The following is a 12020-nucleotide window of genomic DNA, read 5'->3' as shown; positions in this document are numbered from 1 at the left end:
CAGAATGGTAAAGTTATCATTTGCCCTTGGTATCCTAACTCTCAATTTGAGGTGCATCTGACTCTATCTCATTGCTTTTCAAAATTATTAGAACTTGGTAAACACCTTGAGAATACAGACTTCGTTGAAATTACTCAGTTCTGTATCCTCTTGCCCAGAATTACTTGGAATATATTAGGCCAAAGATGAATGACTATAAAATTAATAGGAAAACACAATTCTTATCCATATTGCACAGTGTTGTGGCTTGTTGTCTTTTTTTTTTTTTTTTTTTTTTTTTTTTTTTTAGTAATAGATACAGTAGGTAAGAGTTACAACACAGAAACATCCTATGACTAGGCAGTAGAACAGATAAAGAGAAAGCTGGACCCAGCAATTACAAACCTCACAGACAAGACAACTGAGGAAGGTAATAAGGGTAAAAGAAAAACTAGTGTAGGTGCCAGGTATCAGACAAAACACTCCATTTCCTGGAAATGAATTAAATTAAGGAGATAGATAGAAGATCTCAGACTAGAAGGATGGGATAATATGCAAAAGACTCAAGTGACTCTTTTGCACAAAAGGGGATGAGAAGGAATGGGTAGTAATGTTTAGATGCAAACATTTATTTGGTCACTAGCCAGAGATGTCTTATTGTGACACATGCAAAAGTAAGATGTGGCCAACACCAAGCCTGTACTGATATTCAGATCTGAAGCTCCATGCCTTGGATTTCTTAAACTTTGATAATTTTGAGGGAAAAAATGGTTCAGAACACAAGAATTCCAAGGTTAGTCCCAGTTTCTAGAAAAATAAACATGCAAGGATTATAAACCACAGTGGTAGGTAGTTCTGTACACAAACATTCTTGAAATTATTGTTAGGGTTGAACATGTCTCATCAGAGTTTGCCGGGTTCTGCTATTAATTCCAAAGTATGATTTCAAACCTCAGAAAAACATCTTCTAAGTGACATTACACAGAAACATTAGCATACCATATAAAGATGATGAATCACTATGTTGTTCACCTGCACTAATGTAACATTGTGCATCAGCTATATTTAAACAAGAAGAAGAAGAAGAAGAAGAAGAAGAAGAAGAAGAAGAAGAAGAAGAAGCAGAAGAAGCAGAAGCAGCATCAGCAAAAGCAGGAGCAGCAGCAGCAGCAGCAAAAGCACTAAGAGGAGCCTAAAGCAGGACAGGAGAGTTGGCTTAGGTTATCTTAAATATAAGCATTAAATTTTTATTCCTTTTAAAATAAAAGTAACTAAACAAAGTAAGCAATGGGCTGTTTGGTATGACTAAAGTGAAATAAAGAAGCATAAATTTTGAATTCCAGTCTTCCTTAATTATTACCTTCATTATTACCCCTCTTACAAAGCACTGAATTATATGCTTTTAATATTATATTTCAATATTTAAAATTTAAGTAATAATATACACATATCTAAGACACAGGAAATTATTACCATGCTGGAAGTAGTTTTCATTATAGTACTTAATGTGGATCAAGGTAAGTCCCTCCTATATAGAATCCTATTTAATCCACAGGCTTGGAAAGGCTGCTATTTTTTCTAAGGGCAAATAGCAAAGCCAGTTTCTGAATAAGGGACTATTTGAATCTAAATCCCATTATACTCACTGTATGTCTAGAAAGCTTAAAATATTGATCTCTAAATACTATAAATGAAAACCAGTATTGGTTTGTGGTCTGGGTCATCCTGAAAGTTTGTATTTTAAAATTAGTTTAATTATAAAGATTATTGAAAATGAAGTCTTCTCTTGGACATACTATTTTTTAATGTATGGTATGGCTCAAGAATTTAAATTTTAATACATCCCCAGGGTGATATTATGATTAAGAATGGCTGATAAACACTTGCACATGCTAGGATTAAAAGGTTTGTGGGGGCACCTGGGTGGCTCAGTAGGTTAAGCCTCTGCCTTTGGCTCAGGTCATGGTCTCAGGGTGCTGGGATTGACCCCCCCCATAGGGGGGGGGGTCTCTGCTTAGCAGGGAGCCTGCTCCCGCCCCCTGCCTGCCTCCCTGCCTACTTGTGATCTCTCTCTCTTTCTCTCTGTTAAATAAATAAAATCTTTAAAATAAAAAAAATAAAAAAATAAAAGTTTTGTGGATATCTGAGCCAGAACTAAGACTAAAACATAAGAGCTACATAACTGCTGACTTTATTTAAATTAAGGCTATGGGAAACAAGTTGTAGACTTACTAAGTGTGGTTCTAGAAAACAGCATGAAGAACTTCAGTTGGCATTTTAAATGATTTGTCAAATATTCTATTACTTAATAAAGTTTATTAAATAAGTGTTTATTATAGAAAAAACTATCAAACAAAAAGGCTAAAAATAATTAACCATATAACCATCTTGTCAAAAAAATCACTCTAGTAATTTTACATTATAATAACATCTTAATACTTCAGGGACATGTTCTTGAAAAGTCTCCATCATGTGTGGATAAAATCTGTCAGTAGAAAAAATGTAGAGAGAAATCTAGCAAAAACAGTGTTCAGTAAAACAAAATAAAACAAAACAAAACTGGTATTCAATATTATTAAACACAATTTATCGATGTTCAAGACGCTTCCCTCTTCTAAATCAACTGTCACTTGTCCAGATTTAAAAATCTTGTTCATAAAAAAGAAAAGTGTTAGAAATTTTATGTCATGATTGAACATTTTGTGTTTGTATTTGCCAGGTATCTGAAGGGAGATAAAGGCTTGTTCATATTCACCCCTGGAAGGTAGAAATAATTTAGATTAATCAAGTTTAGCAAACTTTAATAATGTCCCTTTAGTAACTAAGCAATATAGTTATTAGAGAAAAAAAGAATAAAAAATTAAAAAACAAAAATATTCTCCTGCAAGATCCTCAAATTTTCACAGTATTGCAATATACTGAGGAAGATTCTTCTAGAAGACTTATGGCAGTAAACCTTCCTTGATGTTTTGAAATAGCTCATACTTAAAATGTCTATTATAGTTGTTTTCCCTTTTGTTAAGGCAACCATAGCAGACTTTAACGTAAAAAAGTCAAGGTCTTGTCCTCTCACTCTCTCCATATATATTTCCACATAAATACACACACATACACATAAAAATATATATTTTTATCTTTATATATATTTATATATATAAATACACACACATACATTCATACACAAATTTCTGTAATCTATATATAAACATATATATACATATACATACACACATGATATTTAAAAAGGAAGAATGATTATAGTCTATTCATGGTAAATTGCATTTCTGGATAAACTTGTGAGTCAACTATAACATTATAAAATATATTAACTAAATAGTTTGTGACTTTGGGTAGCCATACTTTAAAAAAATACAATTTTTTAATTCACATCAATTATGTTCCGTGATTTGATCTTAAAATGTCTGAAACATTTCTGAACTAAAAATTAGTACCCAACTAGATGATTGAAGAAACATTCTCATTTATCAGAATCAGAGATGTATGTGCTGAGTTAGAGGAAAATGCCCCCAAATGTGTTTCTAACAGAGTAAGAATCACATGCTCTGTTAACTGGGCAAATATCATCTCCAACTCTAAGGACACTGCATGCTCTGCTAACTGATGGCAAGTGTCATCTTTTACTCTGCCAAGGCAAATACTAAGGTAAGTTTCTACCAAAATTCCTACTGAGTACTGCAAGTTAGATATGTTTATAGAAGGAACTTCTAGCAAGAAATGCTTGGAATGGTAAAAGAAGTAAAAGTAATCACTTTTTATTCTTGGAGTTACTATCTGGGGAAATGTAGGACAGTATTTCTTGAGTTTTAGCTGCCACCTCATTACAAACATTTCATTAATGTTTTCCAGCTGCTCATTTGTCTCTCTTCCCTCCACCTGCATATCCTTTTGGCCAGTTTTCAATAATGGCTGTCCCTTTTCCCAGGCCTCAATGTGCCAAGCACTGGACAGATTCTAAAAGGCTTTGGTTCAAAGTAAAATGGAGAATCTGGCTGGGACTTAGCTGCCATGGAGATACCCTCAATATTTTTCTTCCAATGCACATTTTGTCTGAACTGAGCATTTCCCCCCTTTCATTTTCTTCTTAATGGCACCTCTTCTTTCCCAACTGCTCTAAAACTTCCATAGATTAAGAGAAAAGCTGCATTCTCTTTGTTTCCTGCTTCCACATCTTTAGCATAATTTAATCACTACTTCAATTTTGAAGTCCATGATATTTACTTATCCAACTCTCTATCCCTACTGATATCATCCTTCAGAATTGTATTTTTATTGGAAATTTCAGAGTCTATTTAACCTACTTCATTTCCATCCAAGCATCTGACAGTTTGGTGTTTAACATAAGCTCTTGTATTGAAAACTCACCCAACATCGTGTACATATTTCATTTACTCACTTCAAATTACTCTAATTCACCTTTTCAAACCATAAAGTCATCACCCTTGTGTGTGCCCATTGTCATTTGGAACTTTCTAGATTTAATCAGAAAATAAGACAATGTTGAAAATCTCTTCTAATTCTAACCCTATTACCACCCCCAACTTTGTGCTAGACTGCTAATAGCTTTATACTGGTTTTCTCTGAACCTACATCTCTATTTCAATCCATTCTCCAACCTGCATCCAGAGTACTTTTTCTTTTTCAAAACATGAATTTGATCCTGTCCCACACCCTTAGCTCTGTCACCATTTCAAAAGATTGCATGGTTTTTGTTTGTTTGTTTGTTTGTTTGTTTTTTATCATTATTATTAGAAAGATGGAGGTAGTGTTATGCTGTTAAGTGTTTGGCAATCAGTTGGCAGGGAAGATTTGGGGAGGATAAAAACCCCTAATTTGTAGAGTTCCAAATTCCCATAGGTTACTCCTATAGTAGCCAATTTCAAGCCTGCAATATAACATCGTTGAGTGAAGAGCTGGCAAAAGATGTGAACAATCCACCATGGAGAGTCAGTGTAAGCTGACTCCCGCACAGAATCAAGACAGAGGTAAATTACTTAACCTGGACTTTAAGTTCCTGCTTCACCTGCCCCTTTGACAATGTTAACTTAGACTGTCAACTAACCACTTTGAGCCTGTATTTAGCCACTTATATGTAGTCAATATTCTCGCTTTAGCCGGAGGAACTTTGTATATGCTATTCTTACCACGTAGAACACTCTACCTCAACCTTGCCAAAATTAAGATCTCTGCTCTGTTGAAATTTTCTTAGGGAAATCTTCTCCTTGAGTCCTACTGCACTCAAACTAATCCAGACCTTCTGGTTGTATGCACGCTGGGCATTACATACTTTTTATTTATTACTTTTTATTTATTACATTACATACTTTTTCTCTCTTAACACTGTTGTCATTTTTTTACATCTATTTGTGTGACTGTTTTATTTAATGTTTGTCTTCTCAACCAGACTTTAAGCTCAGCAAATGCATGAGTTATGCCAGGGTGGACTCCTCATTGCCTCATCAGTGCCTATGTCCAGCATGGTTCTAAGCATATAGCAGTTTCTTAAAAATAACAGTGATAGTAACATGTTGAATGAAAACATAGAGAGATCTTTATCCCTCTACTGTAAAGTACTTGGAATATACTATGGGTTCTTTTGATGGTTTTGGATTTAATCGAAGATTTCATGTATCCCATTTCCTCATTTATGCTGAAATGTTTTCACCTTTACTAGGATCTTTATTCTTCAATATTCTTCAACTCAGTATTATTTTCTACCTCTTACTTGTCCCTTATAATTTTCTATTTGATCTATTATGATCATCAATCTACATTACAAATTATTTAAAATGCTGTTGTTATAACCATAACCTGATGAACCATCAGCCTTTATCGCATTAAGTATGGGCACTACATTCTCACCATTTAGGAAAAATTCATTGGTGTTGAACTTAATCCTGTTCAGAAGATGTTGGATTGAAAAAAGGGTGGTAGGGGATCCTAGGCGGCTCCGTTGGTTAAGCATCTGCATTTGGCTCAGGTCACGATCTCTGGGTCCTGGGTTCCAGCCCCACATTGGGCTCCCTGCTCAGTGGGGAGTCTGCTTCTCCCTCTTCCTTTGCCCCTTTTCCTGCTCATACCCTCTCTCTCTCCAATAGGTAAATAATATATTTTTTTTAAAAAAGAAAAAATGGTAGTAAATCAAATAATGAAAATTAATTTAACAGAATATTAATAAAAATCATATATAAGAAAGGAAAATTCATTCTTGACATAGATATTTTGTGAGGAAAAATATGATTATTTACAAGTGGGATCTTGAAAAAACACTTGACAGTACTCTATCACAGACACACAGAGAAATGCAAGTTATTACATAAGTGGTAGATTTAATGAGTTCACTCTGACATTCTGACTGCTAATATGAATGACCTGTATGAATGAACCCAAATAATTAAGAAAGGTACTCATAAAATCACCAGTGGCATTTAGTAAATATATTGTGATTCTAGTGAACCATGTTGTATAGGTGTTGACACTTGAACATAAATAATGTAGTTTTATAAAAACAAACACACTAAGCCAATATATAGTCTTTCCTGCTTACAATCTCCTGATATTTTCCTTGGTACTATGTTCAACAGAACATCTGTTGCAGTTGTTTATACTGTTTAATTTTTTTAATCTATAAAAGTAAAGTGACTTTTTTTTTTGCCTCTGCATCTTTTGCTTAAAAAGTCAGACACTTCAGTTTCTTCCAAAAAGTCAATTTTTAAAAACTAACTTTAAAATACAAGAGGCAGAGAATCTTTCTATCAAGATTTCTGTTTAAACACTATGTTTAAAGTGCTTGTTGCATAGTGTTTTAGAAACCAGAGGTATTTCTTTGAAGTGTCAATCTAACTATTGCCATGATTTTGATGGTAATTATAGTGGAATGCCCATATTTCAAAGAGTAAGATCAGAAGTTCATTTTAATCTCTGCACTGAATGAATTTGGCAGTGTCTGTGCCTTTTGAGTCCTGAGCAAACATATTTGCAATGCATTTTGATGTAACAAACTCATTGTTTGGGTTTATCTGGACAGTTGGTCAAATTGGCTATATTAGCAAACAGTTCAGTTGTTTAAACATATAATAACTAATACTATAATATTTGGAGCTTATTTTAAGTGTAGACATTACCAGACAGATATAACATACTCTTCTGTGGAAATTATTTTAGTATAATCAAAGCACAAATTGAATAATAGATATATACTTATTTTAGTCCTTAATTAGGGAAACCCTAAAACAGAATACAAAAATGTAGTGTCATTCTTTGGTCCCTACTTGAGGGAATAAGATAAAAAACACTGAAAATGGATTTTTAAAAAAAGGAGTAAAACAGCTAACTATATAAGCAAGAATATAAAATGCACTATCTGGCTAATTCATCAAATGAGGCATCTATGCAGAAAATCTCATAGCAACTTCATTCCAAAAGTAGAAACCACAGGAGATGCAAGAATAAGTAAGTGGAAATATATAGTATTAGTAGTCTTTCACACACTATTCTCAATCCAATACAGGGAAGTAGACAAAAATAAATGAGGATATAGAATATGTAACATAAGTAGCATTGTATATCTCATAATATATTGAAATTGGCACTAGAGAATAATGAACACACGTTTTCAAAAATATACATAGGACATTTGTGAAAACTGATCATATATGAGCTTGCAAAGGCAAACTTAATAAGCTTCATAAATCAAGATTAATACTAACAACAATCTCTCATCACACTGCAAGAAAACTAGACCTTAATAACAAGGTAAAATACCAGAAAGTCTTTTCTACACTGAAACAAATAAATTCTTGGCCAAAGTAGAAAAACACGTTGAAGTTTTAAGAATAATTTAAAAAACAATAATAATATAAATCAGTACATCCTAGAATTTATAAAATAATATTTAAAAGACATTATAGGAAAACTCACAGCATTAATTACTTAAGTCAATAAAAATCCATGAATGAAAAGTAATGTATTAAATATTCAAGTAAAAATATTAAAAAACTATGCTGAAGGAAAATGGAAAAAATTGAAAATGTTTTTTAAAACATTTTTTAAAAACAGCAGAAAGTAAGAGTAAAAACAAAAAGCCTTAGGAATAATAAATTGTTTTTTAAAACATTTTTTAAAAACAGCAGAAAGTAAGAGTAAAAACAAAAAGCCTTAGGAATAATAATAAAATGTAAGTCAGTGCTTTATTAAAAAATCATTAAAATAAGCAAATCCTTATTCAACCCAATTAATGAAAAATGGATAAAAACATAAATATAAGAGAACATGACAAAGGAAAAATAACCATAGAAACAGAAGTACCACTCTGGGTGAATGTAGCCAAGAAATTAGGCTTCCCTCTTCTCCCATTTCCTAGCACAGAACTATAGTTTCTCTCCAAAAATGGCAGACTACCAGCATTTCTCACCTACATATTGCCAGTAATTGGTTGTGAAAGATCTGTTCTAGGAAAAATCAGCTGACAGGTCTAGGGCTTACTTCTTTCACTCATCTACCAATCATAGCTGAGAAGTTCTACTCCATGCAGTAGAGGCAGATAATATTGTGCCCCAATTATCCACCCTCACCTTAGTCATAGGAGAGAAGTTCATAATAGAACGTGAGTTCAGAACAGAGGATACTGCCCCCACTCAGTGACCCACTTATAGATCAGAGTTGTCACTCTATCTTCATGCCCTGCTCAAAAACAGGGACACAAAGATTCTTCCCAGGGGAGTGGAAAATAATAACAGAGTGCTTCATAGTTCACAGCTCTCTTGAAGGAGACTGACTATTATCAGTGAAATGTGGAAGTTCAAGACCAAGGGCAGTATCAAAAACAATGGGGGCATTGATGGTAAGCAATTAAGAAAGGATTGTCAGTTCCGTGAGAGCAACAAGTGAAACCACAGGGCAACCAGAAGTTTAATGAAGAAAACCAGAAAAAGAGACATAAAATGAGCCTTTTGGGGCTCAGAACAGCATCAAAGCTGGCCTAAAAGTCTACCCCCTCAAAGAGCTCAAATTTAATTTAATCAGACTATGGAGTAATTTATTCCTCAGGGATAAATTATTGTCAAAAGCAATAGAACAATCAGCTAGCAATTAGCGAGGGCTAACAGTGTAGAGAATTTGTCACTTAACAGACCTTCCTTACAAAAAGTACTAAAGTAAATTCTTCAGGTTGAAGGCAAGTAACACCAGAAAGTAAAAGAATGGGAAAAAAAAAACAAACTCAAACAAACAAAAAAACTCCATGCAATAGCCAACATGAGAGGCTTGGGATGGCTTTAAACAAAATAATAATAGAAAAAAAGAGGGATATTATGTAATAATAAAAGGTCAATCCACACGAGAGATATAATATATATAAACATATATGCACCTAACAAGAGACAAAATCCATGAAGCAAAAAATTGACAGAAATGAAGAGAGCAACAAGTCAAAAATAAGAGCTAATGGAGCAATAGGAACTCTCATTCATTGCTGATAGGAATGCAAAATGGCAAAGTTACTTTTATTTTTAATAAAATAAAAATATTTTTTTATAAAACAATTTTTTAATTTTACTTATATTTTTATACCTTGGTCAAAATACAGCATTTTATTTAACGAGAAACAGAGGAAGAGAGGAAGTCGTTAGTGAAATCTGAGGAAGACAAAAATGTTTTATGTATATACAGTGTTATTATTTTTGAGTTAAGATATAATACAATCAGCTGTGAAATATATGGGAAAACTTGAAAAATATGGCAATCAGAGAGGTAATATATTATTAGTACATACAATGAAGCCTAATTAAACACTGTGATACTAGTATAAAAATATAGAACCTAGAAGAAAGTCTAGAATCATCCTTAATAGCAAATGGAAATCTGTATGTGTATTTTAAATGTAGTATCTCAATTGTTGGAGAAAATATAGATATTCAAAATATATGGCATTATGACAATAAGGTACCCATCCATAAAAAGTATTAAATGTCATTTATATCTCTTGTACCATGCAACAAATAAATGGCTCACAGATATAATTATATTTTAAAAATATATTTAACAGAATACAGGGATAAATTCCTTTGTAACCTGAGATATGGAAAACTCTTTGACCCAAATTCAGAAACAATATAAGAAAAGAATGATGAATTCAAGTACATTAATATAAACAGACAAATATATGAACCAAATTTAAAGCAAAATGAAAACACTAAAGAAAATATTTGCAACTGGTATCACTGACAAGAAATTAACTCATTCAAAGATGAAATTCTCTTTAAACATACAAAAGATAATATAGCTTGAAATAAGAAAAATACAAAATACAAAGGTGTACACACTCTCCATTGGTGCAGCTGTTAAAAAACAGACTCATATATTGTTGTTGAAAATACAAAATAGTAAAACCCAATGTCAGTACTTTACCAGTATCTATAAAACCTGTACATGAATTTACTCTTACTTAGCAGGTCCGCTTCTAGTGATCTATCCAGAAGTTACATTTCTACAAATATGAAACAACATATACACAATGTTATCATTTGTAATAGCATTTGTAAATGTAACAGCAGTATTTGTAAAACATTTGTAGTAAGTCCAAATATGTACATTAATAAGTAACACATTTTATAAATTATGGCATACTCAATTATGCAACCTTAAAATATAGTGAGAAAGTCTAGAAATATGATTTCCAGGGATGCAGTTTTAAGTGAAGAAAACAAGTTTCAAAGCACAACATATAGTATGTTCATGTTTTGTGTGTGAAAGATGGTAAAACACACATGCACACATGTGCACACTTACATGTTTCTTAGCAAAGAAAATACACCAGAAAGATAAATTGGAAATTTATATAAACAGTCTTCATTGAGGACAGGGATCAGAGTAGAAGGAATAGGAATGAAAGCAAAATGTAGCATATGTTTTAATATAATCTGACTTTTGAACTGCATATTTATTTTTCATATTTATATTTAAAATATAAACTAAAACACACTTAAAATATATATTCCATCATTTTTCTATTTATTCATATATCATCTGTCTATTTAGTCTACAAATGTATATACATATATATATGTTTTATTTTAGAGAGAAAGAGAGAGCACCCGCATGCACATGAGTAAGGTGGAGGTGAGGGGCAGAGGGAGAGAGAGAATCTTAATCAGGCTTCACACCCAGCATGGAGCTCCGTGTGGGGCTCAGTCTCATGACCCTGAGATCACAGCCTGAGCTGAAATCAAGAGTTGGGCGCATAACTGACTGAGCACCCAAGTGCTCCTAATCTACAAATATTTACCGGATACTTTCTTTGGGTCAATCACTTCTAAATATAACAGAAAACTAGAGAATATGGTCACCTATTTTCACAGAGCTACTTTGGCTTGACCTCTTCTTCTCAGTAGGAATATTACAACTAGTGGGCCACTAAGTCCACTTTAGACCTGCCTGGCCTCTAAAGCATTTGCATGCATAACCCTTGATTTAAAGAAATAATTTTGCAATAAATCCATAGTAAAAAAAACTCAGTAAAAAGGAATGACATATTTTGGTTATGTTTGGAACAATGAGATTTTTAATAATAGAGCTAGGGACAGATCCACTAATCGCCTCTCTGGAATATACTTGTGGGATGGTCAGAGAGAAAGAAGAAATTCTCAAACATATATCTTCTGGTGGCTATTTTGTGAAAGAAAGAATGAAAGTAAGTACACTGTAGTAAGTATTTTCCTATGATCCAGACACTCTGTTTGGTTTTTATTTTTTTTTTAAATGTTCCCTTAGATTACCTCCATAGAAGGTTACAATTAATAAATAAATTAATTTCTTGAGGGAGAAAGAAAGGGGGAGACAGAGAGAAAAGGAGAGGCAGAATCTCAAGTACATTCCACACTCCACGTGGAGCAAGACATGGTGCTTGATCCGATGACCCTGACATCATGACCTGAGCTGAAATCAAGAGTCAGACGCTTAATCCACTGAGACAACCAAGCGCCCCAAAGGTTATCCTTATTTTGCATATACATAAAGTGAGGCGT

Source organism: Lontra canadensis, unplaced genomic scaffold (genome assembly GCF_010015895.1).
Source record: "Lontra canadensis isolate GAN:19392208 unplaced genomic scaffold, GSC_riverotter_1.0 scaffold61, whole genome shotgun sequence".
NCBI lineage: Eukaryota > Metazoa > Chordata > Mammalia > Carnivora > Mustelidae > Lontra > Lontra canadensis.
This window is presented reverse-complemented; position numbering follows the sequence as displayed.